Genomic DNA, 21,280 nt, shown 5'->3' with positions numbered 1-21,280 from the left:
GTAAAATTAAGCAAACGAGCAATTTATCACAATAATGTGGATATTGAAATAAAATATTGAAAAATTACAAAATTACAGGACCTGAAAGTTTCAAAATATAAGTTTTTTTTAACTTCCAAAAACGATAAAAGTAAGGGTACCATTCGATTCCTTACATTTCATCCAAAAAAATATTGTATGGCAACTATATACATAAACGCAATATTTCACCGACAAAAACGCAATTTTCTTGTTTTGTCCATACTACAAGTAGGGTTGCCAGATCGAAAACCGCTATTATCGGGAAAAAAAAAAATTTTCGGGATTTTGGGCCTTAAGTCGGGAAAAAAACCTATCAAATTAAATTAATTGTATTAAAAACAACGATATTTTACATTATTGGCACTGTGTCAGCTGCTCTGCCCAATCTCGCCACGCGCGCCCCGCGCGCGAGCTGACGGGCTCGACGCGGGTCGCTGGTTTGCTCGACGAGTTCAGAACTTGAAATTATTGTTTTATAACGTGAAGCTGTTTTTCGGGACAATTTTCACTTCGTCGGGAATCGGGAACACATGCTAAAAATCGGGAGAATCCCGCCGAATCCCGACCATCTGGCAACCCTAACTACAAGGTGGGCGATGACGTCACGGCCTCTGGCCGTTTTGTATAGGGCGTTTCGCGAGTGAAGTGCGACTGTCGGACTTTGACTACAATTTCTGACTTTTGTGTTACTTTAATGCAATGGGTCCCATATAGACATTTGATCCTAAAAACAAACCCGATCGATTGATACCATAAAAAAATTAGTCATGTAGCCTATTCTTTGCCATTTGAGCTACCAAGACCTCAAGTGCAGCAAATATTTCCACCATCGGCCTTAAGGGAGGGAACCCTAGCGACATCTACCGTAAGAGCGGTTTCCTACGTCCGATCCAAATCCGATCCGAATCCGTGAAAATATGGTCCGAAGTAGCCGTAGAACTATTGCTATGGTAATTTACGCACTAGATCCGTCTGATTTCTTTCCGAAATCGGATGACTGAGTGCGTAGATTACCATAGAAATAGTTCTACGGCTACTTCGGACCATATTTTCATGGATTCGGATCGGATTCGGATCGGACGTAGTGCAAAACCGCTCTAAGAGTGTCACACTACACACTACTTAAACGGCTACCGGAGTTCCAAGTCATATTGGATATTCACAATCCGCCAATAGGGAATATTACGCGAAAGTTTGCGTAGGGGGCGCCACTCCCACAATAAGTCACAATCTAAGGGTCTACCGTAAACGAGAGTCGAAATTTTGTTATCTAACCTCTCTATCACTTGCATATTCGAGGTATAAAGCGGCAGATAGCTGAGTTTCGATGTCGCGTTTCCCGGTAGGCCCTTTGTAAACAAACCGCCTTGATATCAATCAGGGATGTTGCGAATATCCGCATCCGCATCCGCAACCGCGGAACTTCCGCATTATTTTCAACATCCGCATCCGCATCCGCATAAAATCGATGCGGATTTAATGCGGATGTGGATGTGGAACAAGTCGGTACAGGAACGTCTTAGCATCGGCGTAAGCGCTAGACTGCTAGTAATTTAGTCATTAACCAAAAAAACCTAATTAAAAATGAGCAGTCAAGCGTGAGTGGGACTTAATGTACGGAACCCTTGGAACGCGAGTCCGACTCACACTTGGCCGTTTTTTGAAATAAAAATTACTAAAATGTAATATTTGACGTTTTTTATGGTACTATCTTGACATCCGCATCCGCATCCGCATCCGCGGATGTGAGCCTTTAAAAATCCGCATCCGCATCCGCATCCGCGGATGTCAAAAAATCGGCATCCGCAACATCCCTGATATCAATGTCATATTTGATTGTCTGTGAAAACTTGTCAAAAAACAGTTTAAGGTACAGTGTGTATAAGTTACTGTATGGTGTACTTACGTCGCTAGTGCTGCACTCTGGCGGCAAAACATTGCAGTTACTGTATGGTGTACTTACGTCGCTAGTGCTGCACTCTGGCGGCAAAACATTGCAGTAATACTCCGTATTCAATTCTGATAGAACTTGTGTACAATTTTTTCCAAAAAAATACGAGTGTTATGACCCTATTTTTCACCTATGACAGTTATCAAAGTGTTTATAGGTAGAAATATCAATAGATTATTTAGATTCATTATAGCTGGTCAACCAAATCTTGTCAGTAAAAAAAGGCGTGAAATTTAAATTTTCTATGGGACGATATCCCTTCGCGCCTACATTTTTCAAATTTGCCGCCTTTTTCTACTGACAACATCTGCTTGACCAAGTATATATGAATTTCTAAAACGCCGATTTTACTGATATAGATAATTATTAACATTCGACTGCTATTGAAAGGGGGAGTAATGTTTAGGAGTGTATATATGTATGTATATTATATTGGATAAGCTTGAAAGCCTAAAACTTTTTGGTGTTTTTTATGTCAAATGTTGTTATGAGTGTCAATTGTAGAAGTGTCGATATTTAAGCGATTCAGTTTAAAAAAATATTGTACAATAAATAAGTCACTTTAAATTGTAATGCTTTCTTCGTCTTCAGGTAAAATAACTAATGTAACTGCATATTTAGAGATTTTATTTAGAAAATCTATTAAATATTTCCCTCTTATGCAAGAAAAAGCTAAAAGTTTGTAAATAATTTCTGATCTTCCTTAAACAATGTGATTATAATTTTCATTTCCACTTAAAATGTGTATAAAAATGTAATAATATTACATTCCATTATTTGACTTACACACAATCTTTATAAATATTGTTAATGCGAGAAATAAATTTATATAAAAATAAATCTAAAATGTCTATGGCATAAGGCGACGGTGGATTGCTTAAATAGTAAATAATACTTATAAATAATTGTATTTAGCTAATAAGAAATATATTTTATGTTACAATTATTATTAGTTTGTTTCATAAATAAACCTTTTCGACTTTATTAGAATATTCAGATCAAACTGGATTGATTAGAGGTAAAGTTTATACATATTACAATAATAGCAAGAAGCTCCAAAGCAAAGAATTTTTTTATTTTTTATTTATTGTTCAGAACACATACTCATAAAAAAAAAATAGGAACATGACTCGAAAATTGAACAGAATTAACAGTAATTATAATTATACCTCTCTACACAGAAGAAAATTAATTTGACGTCATAGTAAAGTAGCGCCATCCATGTGTCAACTTTCAAACTATTTTTAATAATTGATAAAAGCGCCATCTCTTATCAGACCATCGAACTTGCAAGTTGCTCATGTAAGCGAACTCATGAAAATTAAATGTCACACTACTAGTTTCGTTAGTTATGCTACTGCTCGCTAGATGGCGCTTTAATCAATCATGTGGCAGCTTAGAATTGTCACTACTCGCCAATAGATGGCTTTACTGGTCACGTGCAGCGAAGGAGTTTGTTTTATTGGTTTTTTTGGTGTGTATTTCTTTACGGTTAGGTGGTTTTTCCAAACTTATGGACTCTTTTCTACGGCGTTAATGTCTTCCTAATTAGTACCTTAGCTAGCAGTAGATTTTTTACCAATCCGTAGCTGACCATAATATCAATAATTTCTTACCAACCGCCTCAGTTAAACCGTCTCGTATGGTAGACCTTTAGGGCGTCCGCTATCTGGCGCGGTTGCACCTTTTATCGCTGACTGTATTTTTCTTGCGACAGACAACTAATACTCATCGAGACAATTCTCTAAAACCCCCTAACACAATTAGGTTGCGATGTTTCATCACAGAGTTCCTATGGCTACCTCCTGTCTCCATCATCAGATCAGCTCGATAGTACCATAATATTGCATTGTCACCCGACTTACATGTGTATGCAAAATTTCAGCTCAATCGGAAGTGGATCAAAAACTTGCAAGATTTGATTACAGACCGACAGACAGACAGACAACGGGACAGGTGAAACTAAATAAAAGCTTGTAAAATAGTCGAGCAACGCTAACTGGCGCGGACGCGTGTGACGGATTTTACCTTCAATGGCACCCGCATGCGTGCGCCCTGGGCTATGACTGCGAAAATCGAAGTTCTTCAATTGCGGGAATTTTTCTCTGTCACTAATTACATCTTAATGAGAATAAATATTCATTCATTCATTCATTCAAAAGTGAAAGATCCCCGCAATTTGCGAATTTCGGTTTGTCGCGGTAGGCCCCTTGCGCCCACTCCGTGCACCCGAGCCAGTCAGCGGACGCCTTTAGCCTAAAGTAAGAGAATCATTCTATAGATATCTGCCTCCATCAACAATGGTTCTTGGACCGTGAAATTAACATTAATTTCGGAGCTCATCATCATTTAAAACAACATTACGGCCACGGGTAACCGCCACTTCTTATTTACATTTGTAAACTGTTTGTACTTTTCTACCTACAATACAACACGGGTGCCTAATCGGGTATGACGTTGCTCGTATTTTATTTAAGCAATCGAAAAATTCTGTCCGAATCCTTGGGGTTTGCGCCCGTAGTATACAGTATGTATTTTTGATATAGCCGTAAACGAAATAGGCAAGGATACGGAATCAGAAATTAAATTCGGAAATATCATTACATATAGGTATACACCTCATAAAATGTTAGGTTGCAAAGCATGTCCGTATACCCAACCTATACCTAGTAGGTATAATGCCACTATAATGCACGCGGGGGCATTGGAAAATTGCAAGTATCTATGTAAAGTGTCATTCTATGGAACTTGCTAACTATGTAAACAAAAGTCACTAGTAAATTGACATTCGGAGACAATTTCAATATGGCCATAGAGAAATATAATAAGACAAGAGTGCTCACTCCATACATCAGTTAGACTATTAATTTCAGTGTCTACATCTAGCATCGAGTAGCGGAACCATCAGTACCGCTACTTGACAATAGATGTAGCACCAACCGGAAAGTCTTATCTCAACAGCATAAGACTTTCCGGTCGGTGCTACATCTATTGTCAAGTAGCAGTACTGATAGTTCCGCTACTCGATGCTAGATGCTAATAGTCTTTTTGTTACTAAAAATGATGTATGAAATCGTTTATTTCAGGCATTAGTACTAAATATACAATTTAACTACCTATATCTATGTTAGTGTACAATATGTAATATGTATGGAATTAGCAATCTATGTATTTTTTTCTCTATGATATGGCGGTTTGTTTACATAGTTAGCAAGTTCCATAGAATGACACTTTAGGTACATATTAGTATAGAATCATGACATATTTATGACCTCGCGCTCTTTAGAAATGCGGTGGGGTAAATATAGGGTATATTTTTGCAATCCCTTATCAGCAAGCAAAATTTACAATATCAAGTCACATATAACATTATCAAAATCACTATTCTCCATAATAATACAATTGGACATGACAATATTCCGTTTTACAAATACAACATTACAATTAACAATGGGACCCTCAATTCGGCCATTGAAATGACCGTTCGCATAATAAGGATCATTTCGAGAAACTTGCCAATTTGGATCGAGTATAAAATTATACGAAGGAAGTGGTCAAGATGTGGGTCATATTTAATTTCTGAGCAAATACTTCGCTTGGACAGTTTTTGGGTTCGGTTGGGAGCTTGTATAATTTTTAATATCTGGGAGACCGAGCTTCGCTCGGAAAACATAAAAACTCAAAACAGCGCGTTTTTCCAGAGATAAGACCTAGCTAGATCGATTTTTTGCCCGCGATAACCCCCATAAAGCAAATTTCATCGAAATCGTTAGAGCCGTTTCCGAGATCCCCGAAATATAGAAATAAAAAAGAATTGCTTGTACAATTTTGTCAAGAATCACAATTTTTAACACGTCTGAAAACAATTTACCTACTAAATACTTATCCCTGATTCATTTTATAAATTCTCCCCGGATTCGCACGGGTTACACAAAACCTAAACAAATTAGGCATCCAAACCTTCCCCCTTAATCACTCTATTGATAGGTGAAAACCGCATGAAAATCCGTTCAGTAGTTTTTGAGTTTGTCGCGAACATACATACAGGTACATACATATATAATACTGTATAATGCTGTATAAGGTGTAAGGTGTAGTGATGCGAAAGAGGACTCCGCTTGGCAACTAATCCCAGGAATTGGCGTTAGCGGATCCCAGGCTCCCATGAGCCGTGGCCAAAATGCCGGGACAACGCGTGGAAGAAGAGGAATACCTAGCTCGTTAATAATGTCATAGAGAAAAAAATACATAGAGTGCTCACTCCATACATCGGTTTAGACTATTAATTTCAGTGTCTACATCTAGCATCGAGTAGCGGAACTATCAGTACTGCTACTTGACAATAGATGTAGCACCGACCGGAAAGTCTTATCTCAACAGCATAAGACTTTCCGGTCGGTGCTACATCTATTGTCAAGTAGCAGTACTGATAGTTCCGCTACTCGATGCTGATAGTTCCGCTACTCGATGCTAGATGCTAATAGTCTTTTTGGTACTAAAACTGATGTATGGAGTGAGCACTCTATGTATTTTTTTCTCTATGATAATGTCCCACTGCTGGGCAAAGGGCTCCCTTGATTTCCACCACTCCCGTTGTTGATCTTTCCCGGCCAGTTATTAATAAAGTTAGTAGAAATTATTTGTACAGAACCCAATCCGATATAATAATAAGAATATAGCAAACCTGTACAAATACGGTGACCACAAGTATCCGAGACATTTAATGCAGTCCGGTGGCCATCTGTGACCACAGCGCTGACCAATAATTTGAGGACACACCTTATGGCTACCCTACTTTTTTTGCACGATTTCTTTTAAGCTTAAAAAAAATTAAAGTGGAAAAATTACTGTCTTGGGTGAGACTTGAACTCACGGCCTCTTGATCGGCGATTTCTTTTATATAGATGGTCAAACCAATTTGTCAGTAAATAGGAACAAAAAACTATACTCCAATAACTAACTTAATAATTAACTATACTTCGGTATTGTACATATAATTTAAGTTTTGATTTAATCCGATTTTATTTTATTGTATTTATTACCTAATGCCAATTAGCACGTAAGGTTTATCTGTAAGTGCTGATTGATTGAAGTGAATAAATGAAATGAAACAATTTTCGCGCGTTTAAGAGGTGGTGGCTCAGTGGATATGACGGAAATTCAATTCGGAGGTCGCGGGTTCAAATACCGGCTCGTATCAATGAGTTTTCTGAACCTATGTAAGGAATAACATTTGATATTTACAACTAGCTTTTCGGTGAAGGAAAACATCGTGAGGAAACCTGCATACATCTGCGAAGAAATTCAAAGGTGTGTGTTAAGTCTCTATTACTATCTCGCGCATAAGAGGAGTGCCCAGCAGTGGGACGTATGTACGCTGAAATAATAATATAATAATAAATTCTTTATTTTATTTTAATCGTATGGCAAGCATATTGTACTTAATTATAAGTCTACACTAAGTCCTTCAGCCAATTCTTTATTAAAGACCACCGAAGATCATTGTGTTAGTAATATAACCACCTGTACAATTACTTTGTGAAATTGCAATAAAATATTGAGTATTGAGTATCCAAATGTTAGAACTATACATAACTATCCTTAATATCTATAACTGTACATTTATTTATGTATTTAAATGGTATGAGGCTATTTTATATTTAGGTAGGTACGTGATATCAGTTTGAAGTCATAGAAGAAGGTTACAAAAATTAAAAATACTTTGCAGATGAATTAGGTACCTATATGAATTTACAAGAAAATATCAGCCATTTTGAAATTCGCAATAGTTAAGGTATATATAGGTGCCTAAGTAGGTAGATACTCTTTACAAAATTAAAATGCTGAATATTTGTGTATACCTACATGTCTTCTTATTTCTAAAGATTTTATTTATAAGCGATTACCCTTGTTTAACCTACAGAATTTATTTTCGTCGAGTTATTAATTTGACTTATTACTTTTCGCTAAACCTACTGAAAATAAGAAACTTAAAAAGACCTCATGTAATAAATATTCATTTGATAAATACATTTACCACCCCGTTTTTTTGCTAATAGCAGACATAGCATAATAATACAGATCATGAACCTTTCTGATGGTTCAAGTAAAACCATCTAAAACTTTTATCCAAAAAATCGGCCAAGTGCGAGTCGGTCGGACTGTCTTTTTCAAGGCTTCCGTACATTAAGTCCGACTCACGCTTGACTGCACATTTCTAATAGGTTTTCCTGTCATCTATAGGTAAAGAACTATTTTGTGTATTTTATTCAAAATTGTAGACCCAGTAGTTTCGGAGGTAAAGTGGGGTGGAATAGTCGGACAGACAGACAGACGCACGAGTGATCCTATAAGGGTTCCGTTTTTCCTTTTGAGGTACATACGGCACCCTAAAAATGGTGGGTTACCATTAAAAATCTCCCTTTCCCACGATAATTCCACATTGAGCATTAATTACGTTAACGTTACCTATTATTAAAGATTTTATCTAAATAGCACACCTCTACCATTAATACGCATCCATTGAAGCCTTCAAAATCGCAAAACTGACACAACAATCAAAACATTTTGACTCCGCGACAAAATTTATAGAGCCGGCGCGTTTGTCCTTTTTTCGCCCACTTTTTCACCCACTGCTGGGCTTTTGTGAGCTGGGTGGTCGCAGGCGCCAAAGTGACATAAGTCACAATAACGCCGATGGTAAATTATGGCCAGTTTTGAGATGTGCCGCCCCGCCCGGGCCGTTATTGTGTGTTTAGTGATTGTGATCGTCACAGGATAAGATTGAGAGATTTTGATAGGGGTTATAAAGTAGGTTTTTAAGGGATTGATGTTTGGAGCGACTATTAGTAAGGGTTGCTAATGAAAATCGTTGGTCACAAAAAGACAAATTTGTCATTTCTTAACGAGATTTAAGGTATTAAGGGTACCAGGGGCCTAGTCAAGAAAAGAAGACAATCCTACATCGACAATCGCTAAAAGAAAAGAAAAATGTATCGGGATGACACAGTTGCACATACCATCTTCACGGAGTTAATTCGAGTAATATCGGGAACTAATCAAAACAAATATATACCGGGTGGCATACATAATACATAGGTACATTACTTACCATGTTAACTTGAAATTGTGGTCAGTACCGTAATACCAGTTTATTTAGTACTCTTGGCGCCATGCAATACTTTATAAAAACTTAAACTAAATATGAACCCGTTTAAGGACAAGTATATAAAACATTATAAATACCTATGTATAGATATTAATTCAATAATGTAACAAGTACATCATTGAGAAATAGTACATGGCGCCAAGGTTTTGTTATATGTACTTATTTCTACAAATCCGGTGAGCTGTTAGACCGGAACTTTACACATTGATCAACTTTTTTACTAAACTCGTTTTTACAAATCTGTGTTTTTACACATACATGGCTAGAGAAGAAAAAGTAGGACATTACTATTAATATCGTGTAAAAGATGACGTTAGACCGGGCCGTGTCCGGGCCGGAGCTTCCGGAGCTTCGTTTTCTATGGAAAGCATCACGTGATCATCTGTCATAGAAAAGTAAGCGCCGGAAGCTCCGGCCCGGACACGGCCCGGTCTAACGTGAGGCATCTTTAAAATGAGGTGTATCATGTATGTTATGATGTTCAGGGCCTTCCAGCCTAATAGTCGGTAGTGATCCTGCCTAGAAAGCTGGAGGTCCCGGGTTCTAATCCTGGTAAGGCCATTTATTTTGTGTGTTTATCACGAATAGGTATATATATGTTCCTGAGTTATGGGTGTTTTCTATTGTACTTAAGTAAACGGAAATAGACAATATCATACACTAAAGAAAAGTTTTTCTTTAGGCCAACTTGCACCATTCCACTAACCCGGGATTAAATTAACCGGTTAAACCTGGAGTTACCATGGTTACCAGTACAATTTGACACTAGGTTAACGGTTTAACTGCTTAACCCCGGGTTAGTGGGATGGTGCAAGTGGTTAGTGTATGATATTTATATCAGTTTATAAAAACACAAGTCAAAATATTTTTAAAATCATCTGATTTGTTCCTAGTTGGTTCGCGCAATAAATTCTAAATTCAGACTAGGTAGTTTTTCAATGCTGTTGCGGCTGAGGAGCAATATCTATTTCTTATGGAAGTTTTTTATGAATGCAAGTTTTTCATTAACTTCCTCCATGTTTTTCGAATCATATGTATCCTAATTGATTTTACAAATACTTCTTGAAATAATTAGCATTAGACTTGAAAAGCGAACGTTTAAATTAATAATGATAATGCAACGTTTTTCTAACTGACTAAATAATCGACTGTCATGTAACTACATAAGTATTATAATAGGACTATTTAACAGTCCATAATTCATAACATGAATTACTAAATCGGTTTTAATGAATCTCGCGCAAGAACGACTCATAATTCTATAATATAAAAAGAAAATTATTGCAATATATTCATATTGTATGTACATATAGGTAACACTGTAGCTTCTGAAAATACGTGGATACCAAACATAACATTATTCATATACAGGGTGGCGCATTTAGATCGGTCAGTATGGGAAAATCTGAAACTATAAGACATACGACGATCTCTTCTTAGGAACCATGTCATCGATTTTAGTAACAAGAAAAACTGCATTCATATACATTTAAATTTTTTTTATGTAAAATGTATTGAAAAAAATGGTGGCCATTTCGAAAACATACTAAAATAAATTAAAGGATATGAAAACAATGCATTTTATTCATTTCAGACATCATGTTTCATAGTAACATTTACTGCTTAAGACCTACACAATCGATATCTAAATAGAAATAATTTTAGATTTTTTTTTTCAAAACGTCCGGGTTCGATTCCCGAGCTGAGTACACATTTTTTTTAAATGTATGAATGCAGTTTCTCTTGTTACTAAAATCGATGACATGGTTCCTAAGAAGAGATCGTCGTATCAGCAGGGATCGGATAGCGGTATTTTTTGTATGGGAACGGAAACGGTATTTTTTCGTTTTTTGCTAATTACTTCATTTCTAATTGGGCAATCTAATAATACGAAGTCGTAACCTAAAAACACCTAAGTCCTACATTTCGAGTATAAAAGAATTCGAAAAATATGGTTATTTCTAAGTTTTTGCAAAAAACCGGTTCCGATCCCTGGTCGTATGCAGGGATGTTGCGGATGCCGATTTTTTGACATCCGCGGATGCGGATGCGGATGCGGATTTTTCGAGGCTCACATCCGCGGATGCGGATGCGGATGTCAAGATAGGTACATAAAAAACGTCAAATATTACATTTTAGTAATTTTTATTTCAAAAAACCGGCCAAGTGCGAGTCGGACTCGCGTTCCAAGGGTTCCGTACAATAAGTCCCACTCACGCTTGACTGCTAATTTCTAATACGTTTTGTGGCTAATTACTAAATTACCTAGCAGTCTAGCACTTCCGCCGATGCTAAGACGTTCCTGTACCGAACTGTTCCACATCCGCATCCGCATTAAATCCGCATCGATTTTTTGCGGATGCGGATGCGGATGCGGATGTTGAAAATAATGCGGAAGTTCCGCGGTTGCGGATGCGGATGCGGATGTTCGCAACATCCCTGGTCGTATGTCTTATAGTTTCAGATTTTCCCATCTGAATGACCGATCTGAATGCGCCACCCTGTATAATGAATATTGAGCAATTCTAACTATGCTTTACATAATTTCTATGTCATATGCAAGCAATGAATATAAGTAATTCAATAACTTAAGAAGTGTCATATCGTTCATTGTATCTATAAGTTCGTGTTTTGAATTTGACAGCTAATGTAGATGGCGCTGTATGGGTCTGTATATTAATGGTATACTTGGTCAACCAGATCTTGATAGTAGGAAAAGGCGGCAAATTTGAAAAATGTAGGCGCGAAGGGATACCGTCCCATAGAAAATTTGAATTTCGCCCCTTTTTTTACTGACAAGATTTGGTTGACCAGCTATATATATATTACGCGGCAAGTCTGTCAATAGTTGACGTTGGAAAATTCTGTTACCAAATAATAATAGCACCGTATATGAAAAAGACTACCATCAGAATGGTGATATTATTATAACTACATTAGGTAACTATAATAAGTTTTCGAATATGAAATTATTACAAATCCCGAAAAAACGCCTAAATCACATACAAATATTTTTTATTATTATTGTGCAATAAAGTTTAAATAAATAAAATAAATGATCAATCTTGGGTTTTTTCAATGTTCAGCAACTTTCGTCTTAAAATAAATGTTAAAATTTTTAAAATTAAATTACATTGCAAATTTGAAAAATGCAATCTGAAAACCGATTTTATTATCGAAAAAATATGTAGGTACATAGGTACCTAGGAACAAATACATTATATGTAATTATTAGCATAGAGAAATATTATGTTATTTAGTAACTAAATTTGATATTTTATTGTGTAGGCTGCACATACACGTTAATTATGACATACCTACATTAAATATGATTTGTGTTTCTGCTTTCTTACATAGACGAGTAGAATATCTTACAATGATTTAACCCTCCCATCATTGAACTGTAAGCTCGTAATAATCTCTAAAGTCTAATACATTTTTGGAATAATTTCCAAAAAATTAAAATTTAACCAAAACATCCCACGTAGTTAATAACGCAAGGCGTGCCATAGATAATATAGATCGTGGCCACAGATCATATAGAGTCATCCCGCGGCGGGTCATTACGGCAAGATGGCCGACATCATTGACAGTAGGGTGACCAGGGGCCCATTTCTCGAATGGTATTAGACTAATATTATTAGACCACGAACTGTCAAATCGTATGGGTTGCCATGACAACCGAATAATAATATTAGACCAATATCGTTCGAGAAATGGGGGGGATGGGATAATAGGACCGGATTGTGATAAAACAAAGTAATGATCAATAGGAAAAATGATAAGAGTACATATTTTTATAGTGCCTACATGTTTTGTTGTGTTTAACGGCCTCCTAGCCCAGTCGGTAGTGACCTAGTGACTCTAGCTACTATTAAGCAGGAGGGTCCAAATTCTATTTATTTGTGTGTTGATGAATTACGGATGTTTTCTATGTATACCATAAGGGTCTCTATTGATTTTCAAAAAGTTTTAAGTCATAATGTATTGTTTGTCCGCATTTTCGGTAGTCATAATTAATTTGGTTCAGAAACGCGTCACTTTTCAGGATTGCCATATAACAAACCTAACCTAACCTATCTATAGGCTAACCTTATGAAAATCCTGAAAAGTTAACGGTTTCAGTTTTATGACTAATGATAATATGACAAACAATAGGTACATTATGACTTAAAACTTTATGGGAAACAAAGGGACCCCATACCACAAACTTACGAGTATTTATTATAGCATCATTCCTCATATTTGTCCTAGGACAGTCTAGAAACATACCCACCCTACCCAATTGACAAAAAAGTAAAATTGAACCCAAAAGATAATTATTATTTTACGAACCCGAAGTAAATTATATGTATTCTGGCCTAGACCCTTTTACTACCAATATTACTAGACCCTGGGCTCTATCCCGAACCCATATAACCAGAGGTCAAACTAAACTGGTGTATTTCGAGTTATTAATTTCTTTTCGGCTGTCCATTTTGGGCGTGAAAAAGACAGAGATAGGTTATTAGACGAAGTTAGAGAAGGAGAGAAGAGTTTTTTAAGGTGAAGTGTATGGGCGGTGTTCGTTTGGTGATTATTGTTTTTTCTATACATGGTGTTTCTAATTTTTAATGTGCTTTTTTCGGTTTTTTGGATTCTGGTTATGCAGGGTGGTAGTATCTGGTTTTGTGTTTAAGCATTCAGGTATGTACCTAAACAGCGAACGAAGGGTTCCGTACCATTTGTCGCAAAAAACTGCAAAAAAATCACAAAATAAAATAAATATTTAAGTGGGAAAAAAAGTCCCACTTAAATATTTATTTTATTTTGTTTTAGTACCTATTTGAGTGTGTAAAAGTGTCGTATAATATTTATTTATTTGTTGGTATAGCGCCAGAAATTCATCATCTGTGAAAATTTCAACTGTCTGGCTATCACAGACGGACGGACGGGACAGACGGACAGCGGAGAGAGTAATAGGGTTCCGTTGTCATCTATTCGACAAAGCACACATACACAGGACAAGAAGATGAAAAACAGTGAAAAAGAAAAGGATAACTTTTCATTTTCTAATAATTTTTCATAAATAATGGATAATTTTTCATTTTGTTTCCGGCACCCTGTATAGAGCAGATGAGCGCGAAGCGCGTCACGGCGAGTAATGTTTTTATTTATCGCGCCGGGCTGATTTATCATTTATCATTTATCCAGCCCCGTGGGGCTTGGGAAGACTCGGATTGTAGACTGGCGGGCTCTATGTACAAATATAGATGAACACATAAGAATCTTGATAAAAAGGCGACAGAGTCGCGTTACGTAGAAGTCGCTAAAAACTTTGAATCCCATTTTAAATTTTTGTTCAATTCTTGAAAAGGGTCATATAAATATTTTCAAATCACCGATTTTACGCCCCCGAAAACCCCCCATATGGCGTATTTCATCGAAATCGTTAGAGCCGTTTCCGAGATCCCCGAAAGATTATATATATATATATATATACAAGAATTGCTCGTTTAAAGGTATAAGATTTAACTAATGATGGTTGTACCTTGATGGAGTTTACTTTAGCAAGAATATTATAGGTACCTATAAGGTATGAATACCTGATATATTTCGGATAACAGTGCTCAAGTTTCTTTATAAATCGAAGAAATTTACATAATATAGTTTTATCCCACGCTGTCACAACTAACTTTTAAGTACAATAAAACCAGAAATATACTTTTATTGAAATCTTTACCGCTTTTTCACATGGTTATTTTTTCCGTGGCTCAACTGCATATATCCATGGTCATCGAGAAATCTTATCGAGTCGAGTAATAAAACATTAAAACAATAAAATAAACGAACATAAATAACTTCTAAAATTGAGTTCTTTTTAGTGTCAACTTTGTAACTTCTATAAAATAATTAGAAAGGTTTTATTTATTTTATTGTTGATTTACATAAACATGAGGCGCTTAGAAAAGGAAATTCAACCGGTGGGCAGGTAATTATCTTTTTCCTTTTTCAATGTACTATATATATATATATATATATATAGTTTGGCAATTCATTTCCGTCAGTAGAAAACGGCGGCAAATTTATAAAATGTAGGCGAGAAGGGTTGTCGTCCCATAGATAATTAGAATTTCGCGCCTTTTTCTACTGACAAAGTGGGTTTGCCAGTGTATAGTAAGTAAGAATATAGTTTATCCTAAAATTTGTCGTTAGTATTTAAATAAATTAATTATCTACCTAAACGATTAATAATCTTTCACAATTATGTATTTACAAAATAAAATCATAATAATACGAAAATATTTTTAGTTCAGAAACATTTAATCGTCATTTAACGACAATTTTATACATTCACCTAAAATTGACAACATAAAAAAACAAAGTTTTACGTGAAACACTGAGAGCCAAATAATTTGCTCAATTTATTACGATAAAGCACTGGCCGCAAATAAGTCGGTAAACACTTTATCGCACAAGCCGTCGTCTTAAATTAAAAAAAAAACGACCCCTACAAATTTATATACAGCGGCGGGAGATTTGAATTCGAACGTTCTTTTTTTGAAAACTAAATGGTTTTCGGCGGCGATATAATGTTGGGATTGGGAGCGAATAGAGTTGACACCAGTCTTTTCAAGGAGGTGGTTCTATGGTAGGTATTCGGTTGAGGCTGTGTTATTTTAATGCATGTTCGCCTATTTATGGACAATTCCGTACACCTTACTTATATTTGTTACTGTCGCTGCTAAGGAGAAAATTACTCTTTTAATTTTTTTTGGAGACGTAATCTAGTAGGCTTGCAACAAACATTTTAAGAGGTATGATATAAACTTTTTTCAGCTCATTTCACAAGACAGAAAGGAAACCTCTATGTAACAGGTCCTCGATAATACCGTTCGTTATATCTAATGTAATCTTACATTTTACTTATGTTGTTGTTTATAAAACAAAGAAACAAATAAAATTATATATTCAATTATGGCTTCCAGAGCCATAGCTTAGAGAGATTATGGCTCTTTGGTTTTATATCTTCGTGTTTCACTTAATAAATCAAAATAAATATTAGAAAATGTAACGTTTTTTTTGCAATATTCATTATATATTTTTTCGCTAACCTGCCAGTTTGTTGGCGAACGGTAGCACTCAACCTTCGCATCCTTAATCTACTGTGTAAGGTGTAAGTAGGTACTATCAGCAATGCCTACAGTTACCTTGCAAGTCGATAGGCCTTATCTCATTGCAACAAGGTTCAAGACTGGTCAGAGAACTGTGACACCGACCGATGGAATATTTGTTGGATATGTGTACTTATGAGGGTGCATATAAATGATGACTCCACACTCCACACCTTTCGCTGTTCTAAATCGTTTCTGATTTCTAAATCCAGTAGGGCCGCGCGTATCGACGCGATTTTTCATTGGCCCCTTTTAAAAAAGGAACAGCTTTTTTTTAAATTCGTTTTAAGGCCCCGGCACCAAAGGCTCCGGCCAGGTATGTTTTATGTATATTTTTTAATCACCAAAGAGGTTTAGGTGGTTTTAAGGTTACATAACTAAGGAGTCACTTAAGAGTTTATACCTAAATGAAGGTGATTACGTAAGTTTTATGCTGGTTACTTTATTCGAGAATAATTTTAACTTTTTTTATGGAACATTTTGTGTACCTATCACAAATGTTTGTTCCTAAATTATTGATGTTTTCTACATATTACTGGAGTATTACTGCGTCGATCTATATAAAATTGTCGTTTAATATTTATTTATTTTCTTTATTTACTTGAACTCTCTAGGCTAGGTGATTTATAATATGAATATAAAAGTAAAATATAAAAACACTTACACTATATTTATTTATTTATTATTACAAGATCAATATTTGATACAGGTACAGTGTTTTAATTTGATTAAAATAAATTATAATACACTTTACATCATTCAGATAACTCAAAAAACAAAATCAAATTGTGAAAAAATGTAGTTATTAAAATAAGGGAATACACCTCCTAAAATATTTCGGCGAAATTTGTCCGGTCTAATGAGAATTTGGCGTGAAATTCGGCGTAAAAGGCTTTCAATGGAATAAAAAAATGGCACTTCGTTTTGTTTACGGTCAGGTAAGAATGGTTACATTGTTTATGGTCTCCGTTGACATGTTTGAGGTAAACATTAACAAAAAAAGGAAACAAGCGCAAGTACTGCTTAGTTTCACTTATTTTGCATTTAATATTTTTTTTCTATTTATTATTCTACCAAATTATATTAGACACTTAAAAGCCGATTACTGATTTGCCGTCGAAAATATTCAAAAATTGCGTTCTACATGGAAAAATTTCGAGAAATTCTTATATTTTGTATGGGGATTAAGTTTCCCTTATTTCCTGAAAATTTCCACAATTTGCACATCTTTATTTGATCCCTCTGGTTTGGTATTGTGGTAATTAGAATTGTATAAAAATATAATTTGTAGATGCCCGATGCCCATGTTTTATTACTTCAGAGGCAATTTTTTTTTAATACTACGTCTGTGGCAATCATGCATATGGCCCGCTTGATGGTAAGCAGTCTCCGTAGTATATGGATGCCTTCAACTCCATAGGTGTTATGTTATATGCGTGTTGCCGACCCTAACACTCCGCACCCTCGTTGAGCTCTGGCAACCTTACTCACCGGGAGGAACACAACACTGAGTAGGGTCTAGTGTTATTTGGCTGCGGTTTTCTGTAAGGTGGTACTTCCCCAATTGGGCTCTGCTCTAGATCTGGAATGAAATCGCTTAGAGTCTGTGCGGAAAGAGAAGAGTCGTGGAATGTATTGGGCCCCATACATTCCACGACTTTTCTCTTTCCGCACAGACTATAAAACATATCAGGGCGGATCAACTATTTCTTGTTATTGTTCTGTCCGGTCAACCAAGAGACAATAGTAGCATAATTTGTTAGAGACATTGTAGTCCACCTTTTTCTGACACGGTTGGTAGACGACCCTCAATGGAAAGGGTTTATAAGTAGGTATCACAAAAAAGAGTGTTTGGTAAATTTAAATGCCTAAAATTTAGGTTATAAAGAGTGACCTAGGAGAACGTAACCATGGCAACGAGTGACAAGAAAAAGGTGATTCATCCTGATAACAACAAAACCTATAGTCGCATAACAAGACCTTCCATATCTAATTAAGAACGAACCGCCAAAAACCTTAATTACACCTATTCCCTACACAATTACGTATATCTGTGACAGATGGCGCAAGTGTTGCCATTTGATGCGCTCGCGACGGTCTCATTTAAAAAGAATGCCGATAAACGAAATTAAGTCGGCGGTTTTCAGCGACGGAATTCGGGATTACGAATTGACAGTTCGTTATATCGCCGAGAAATCTATCTTGTAATTAACAAGGCCTGAGTATGATATTATGTTAACTTGATATAATATAAAGCCGATTAGCAAAATGTATATATTTTTCGAAAATATTGTCAACATGCTGTTTTTCGGAAATCGTTTAGTTATCAAAACATTTTAAAATGATTATGTAACTTCCATTCGGTTACATTAAATTTATGATAAGACGAGTCTCAAAAAAATTGGCAAACTTTACGAGAAAAATACTTCGAAAAGTTCGAAATTATACTATGAAAATATTACGCTAACGTTCTTGTGCATTAAAAAAATAGCCACATGGTTGTCATGTCACGAACTGTAGTTAAAACAAGCCGAATCAGCTCCCGGTGCCCGACGACGTGTGTGGCCCGCTTTAAAGTTCCGAATTTGAATTTCTTTGGCATTCGAAATTTAAATAAAGATTCGAATGTTTTGTGTTCGGTGTTAGTTTTTAACGGTCAATTAGCTTTTTGTGTAGATATTGTATGTTTATTTGTAAACATAATATCATCATTAGGTATATTAGGTAATTGGTTCCTGTTATTTAAATAGTTAAATATCGTTAGACCTTACATTTTATAAATTCTATTTGGTTTCTATATAATTTTTGATAAAGCTTAATGTGATTTTCTTTTAACATTTAAATTTTACATAAATATATAAAAAGATACATATGTATTTGAGTGCACATTATACGCCTCAGGTATTGGAAAGAACAGAGCCATACTTGCACTATCCCAGTAACGAGGTTAAACGATTAAATGGTTAACCCAGTGTAAAATTGTACTGGTAACCATGGTAACTCCAGGTTTAATCGGTTAACCCCGGCTTAGTAGGATGGTGCAATTGGCGCTAAGTAAAGGTTCGGAGTTCAACTATGATAAATCATGGCAATTGTAATAAAAAATATTTATAAAAGTATCATATCGAAAAATGTGGTTTAACCACGCAAGGTTAGTACCTTCAACCAGATCTTGTCAGTAGAAAAAGGAGGCAAATTTGAAAAATGTAGGCGCGAAGGGTTATCGTCCCATAGAAAATTTGAATTTCGCGCCTTTTTCTACTGACAAGGTTTGGTTGACTAGCTATATCTCCATTATTTAGAGTAGGTACTTTCCCTCCAGGGGGCCGATTTTTGAATTTCGATCATTCGATTTCGTCACTCGGAAATCGGTGGAAAACGGCGAATAAAATTACAATTAATTAATTTATTTAATTAATGAATTAATGTTTTGTAGTTCTACTGCGTATAAAGTTTAAAAAGAGATTTCGTGCACGTAACGTACGTATTTTATTATAACAAGATTAATTGCTAAACAGTGTGACATTCAATAAAATCATGACTTAGCATATTCGTTCCTTATTTCCATTGTCATTATTTACTTTTTTATTGATTAATCTGAATCAACGTGCCATTTCGCTAAACTGTCACGCTGACATTTGTTTTCCCGCCACTGCGACCATAGATAACGGGCTTATTTTTTAATGCAAGGGTTGCGTTCTGATTTCAATTTTAATACTTCCATTCCTATTCTTGTCACAACGGAAGCTAGTGGTTTTTGTATAATCGGGCCATAATACTAGTTTATAACATCCGGTTGTTCAAATGGTCTCGGTTCGCGGGGTTGGCATTATGTAAGAATTTTGTTTTGTTAAGTTTAATTTGTCTTTATTGGTTAATGTGTGTTCTGTGAGTTGGCATCGGAATAACCGATTAGATGTTAGATAGTGGTTTTATTATCTGTATTTTTGCAGGTTTATTGTTCGTGTTTTTGAATATGTTTAATGAAATAATCATTTACATTCGTATTTACATTGATAATGTATATTTAAGTGATTGTGCATGGATGTTATTTGTGAGTTTGATTATTCCAATGTCAGTTAAATACCTATTCCATTGTTGGCATCTTTGTTCGTTATTCAAACATAAGTAACTACCTATTATATTCATTTCATTTAATAATTGATTTTCACTACCTACAATGTTCAACATACCTAAATCGGACAAACGGTATTAATACCTACTGTTATTTTTTAGTATTTTTTACGCACTAGATATCAGTGGCACGTTATACCTAAAGCTTAAAAATCCACTTCCATTGTCATCAAACCATTGATAAAGAAATCTAATCTCAATTTTAAAATTCGAACTGACTTATTACCTAAATTACCTAACAACAAATCTTTATTTACCGTCAAAAATCGTATCAGCAATATAAATCCTATTTCTCTCTGAGCTAAACCAACGGTAAATATAAGTTTGTCAGAGACACTTAGATCACGCAGTAATAGAAAGATTTAAAATATTGACAATTTGACGTCGCTTGAGGCAGTTTAGAATAGTGTCAAAACACATTGACATGCGTAAAAATGGCTGTAATTAAATTTGGAAGAAAAAACCAATTTTGAATTTGTTCCTTTTAAATTTCGAAACAATGGGCCATTAGAGGCGTAGATAAGTATCTAGAGGAGACAATTCCTTTTTTGAATTTCGGTGTTCGGTCGGTTGGTGTAGGTATTTGGCGCCGAAATAGTGACTTTTTGTGATTCTGTTTTGAATTCTTTGATAAGTAGGTAATTTAAATAGTTACTTAAGGTAAACGTACTGGTGCTCGACGCGGTACCAGTACATGTCATCTTGAAACTTAAGTCATTGTCAATAGAGGTGACAGCAGGGTGTCATCTATTGGGCATTAGCATGTCGAGCACTAGTACGTTTACCTTATTTTGTAGGAGCCATATTAGATAAATATGAAATGATTCTAGGTATTTTTATGATGATTTTTAT

This window comes from Cydia amplana, chromosome 24, assembly GCF_948474715.1.
Source record: "Cydia amplana chromosome 24, ilCydAmpl1.1, whole genome shotgun sequence".
Taxonomy (NCBI): domain Eukaryota; kingdom Metazoa; phylum Arthropoda; class Insecta; order Lepidoptera; family Tortricidae; genus Cydia; species Cydia amplana.
This window is presented reverse-complemented; position numbering follows the sequence as displayed.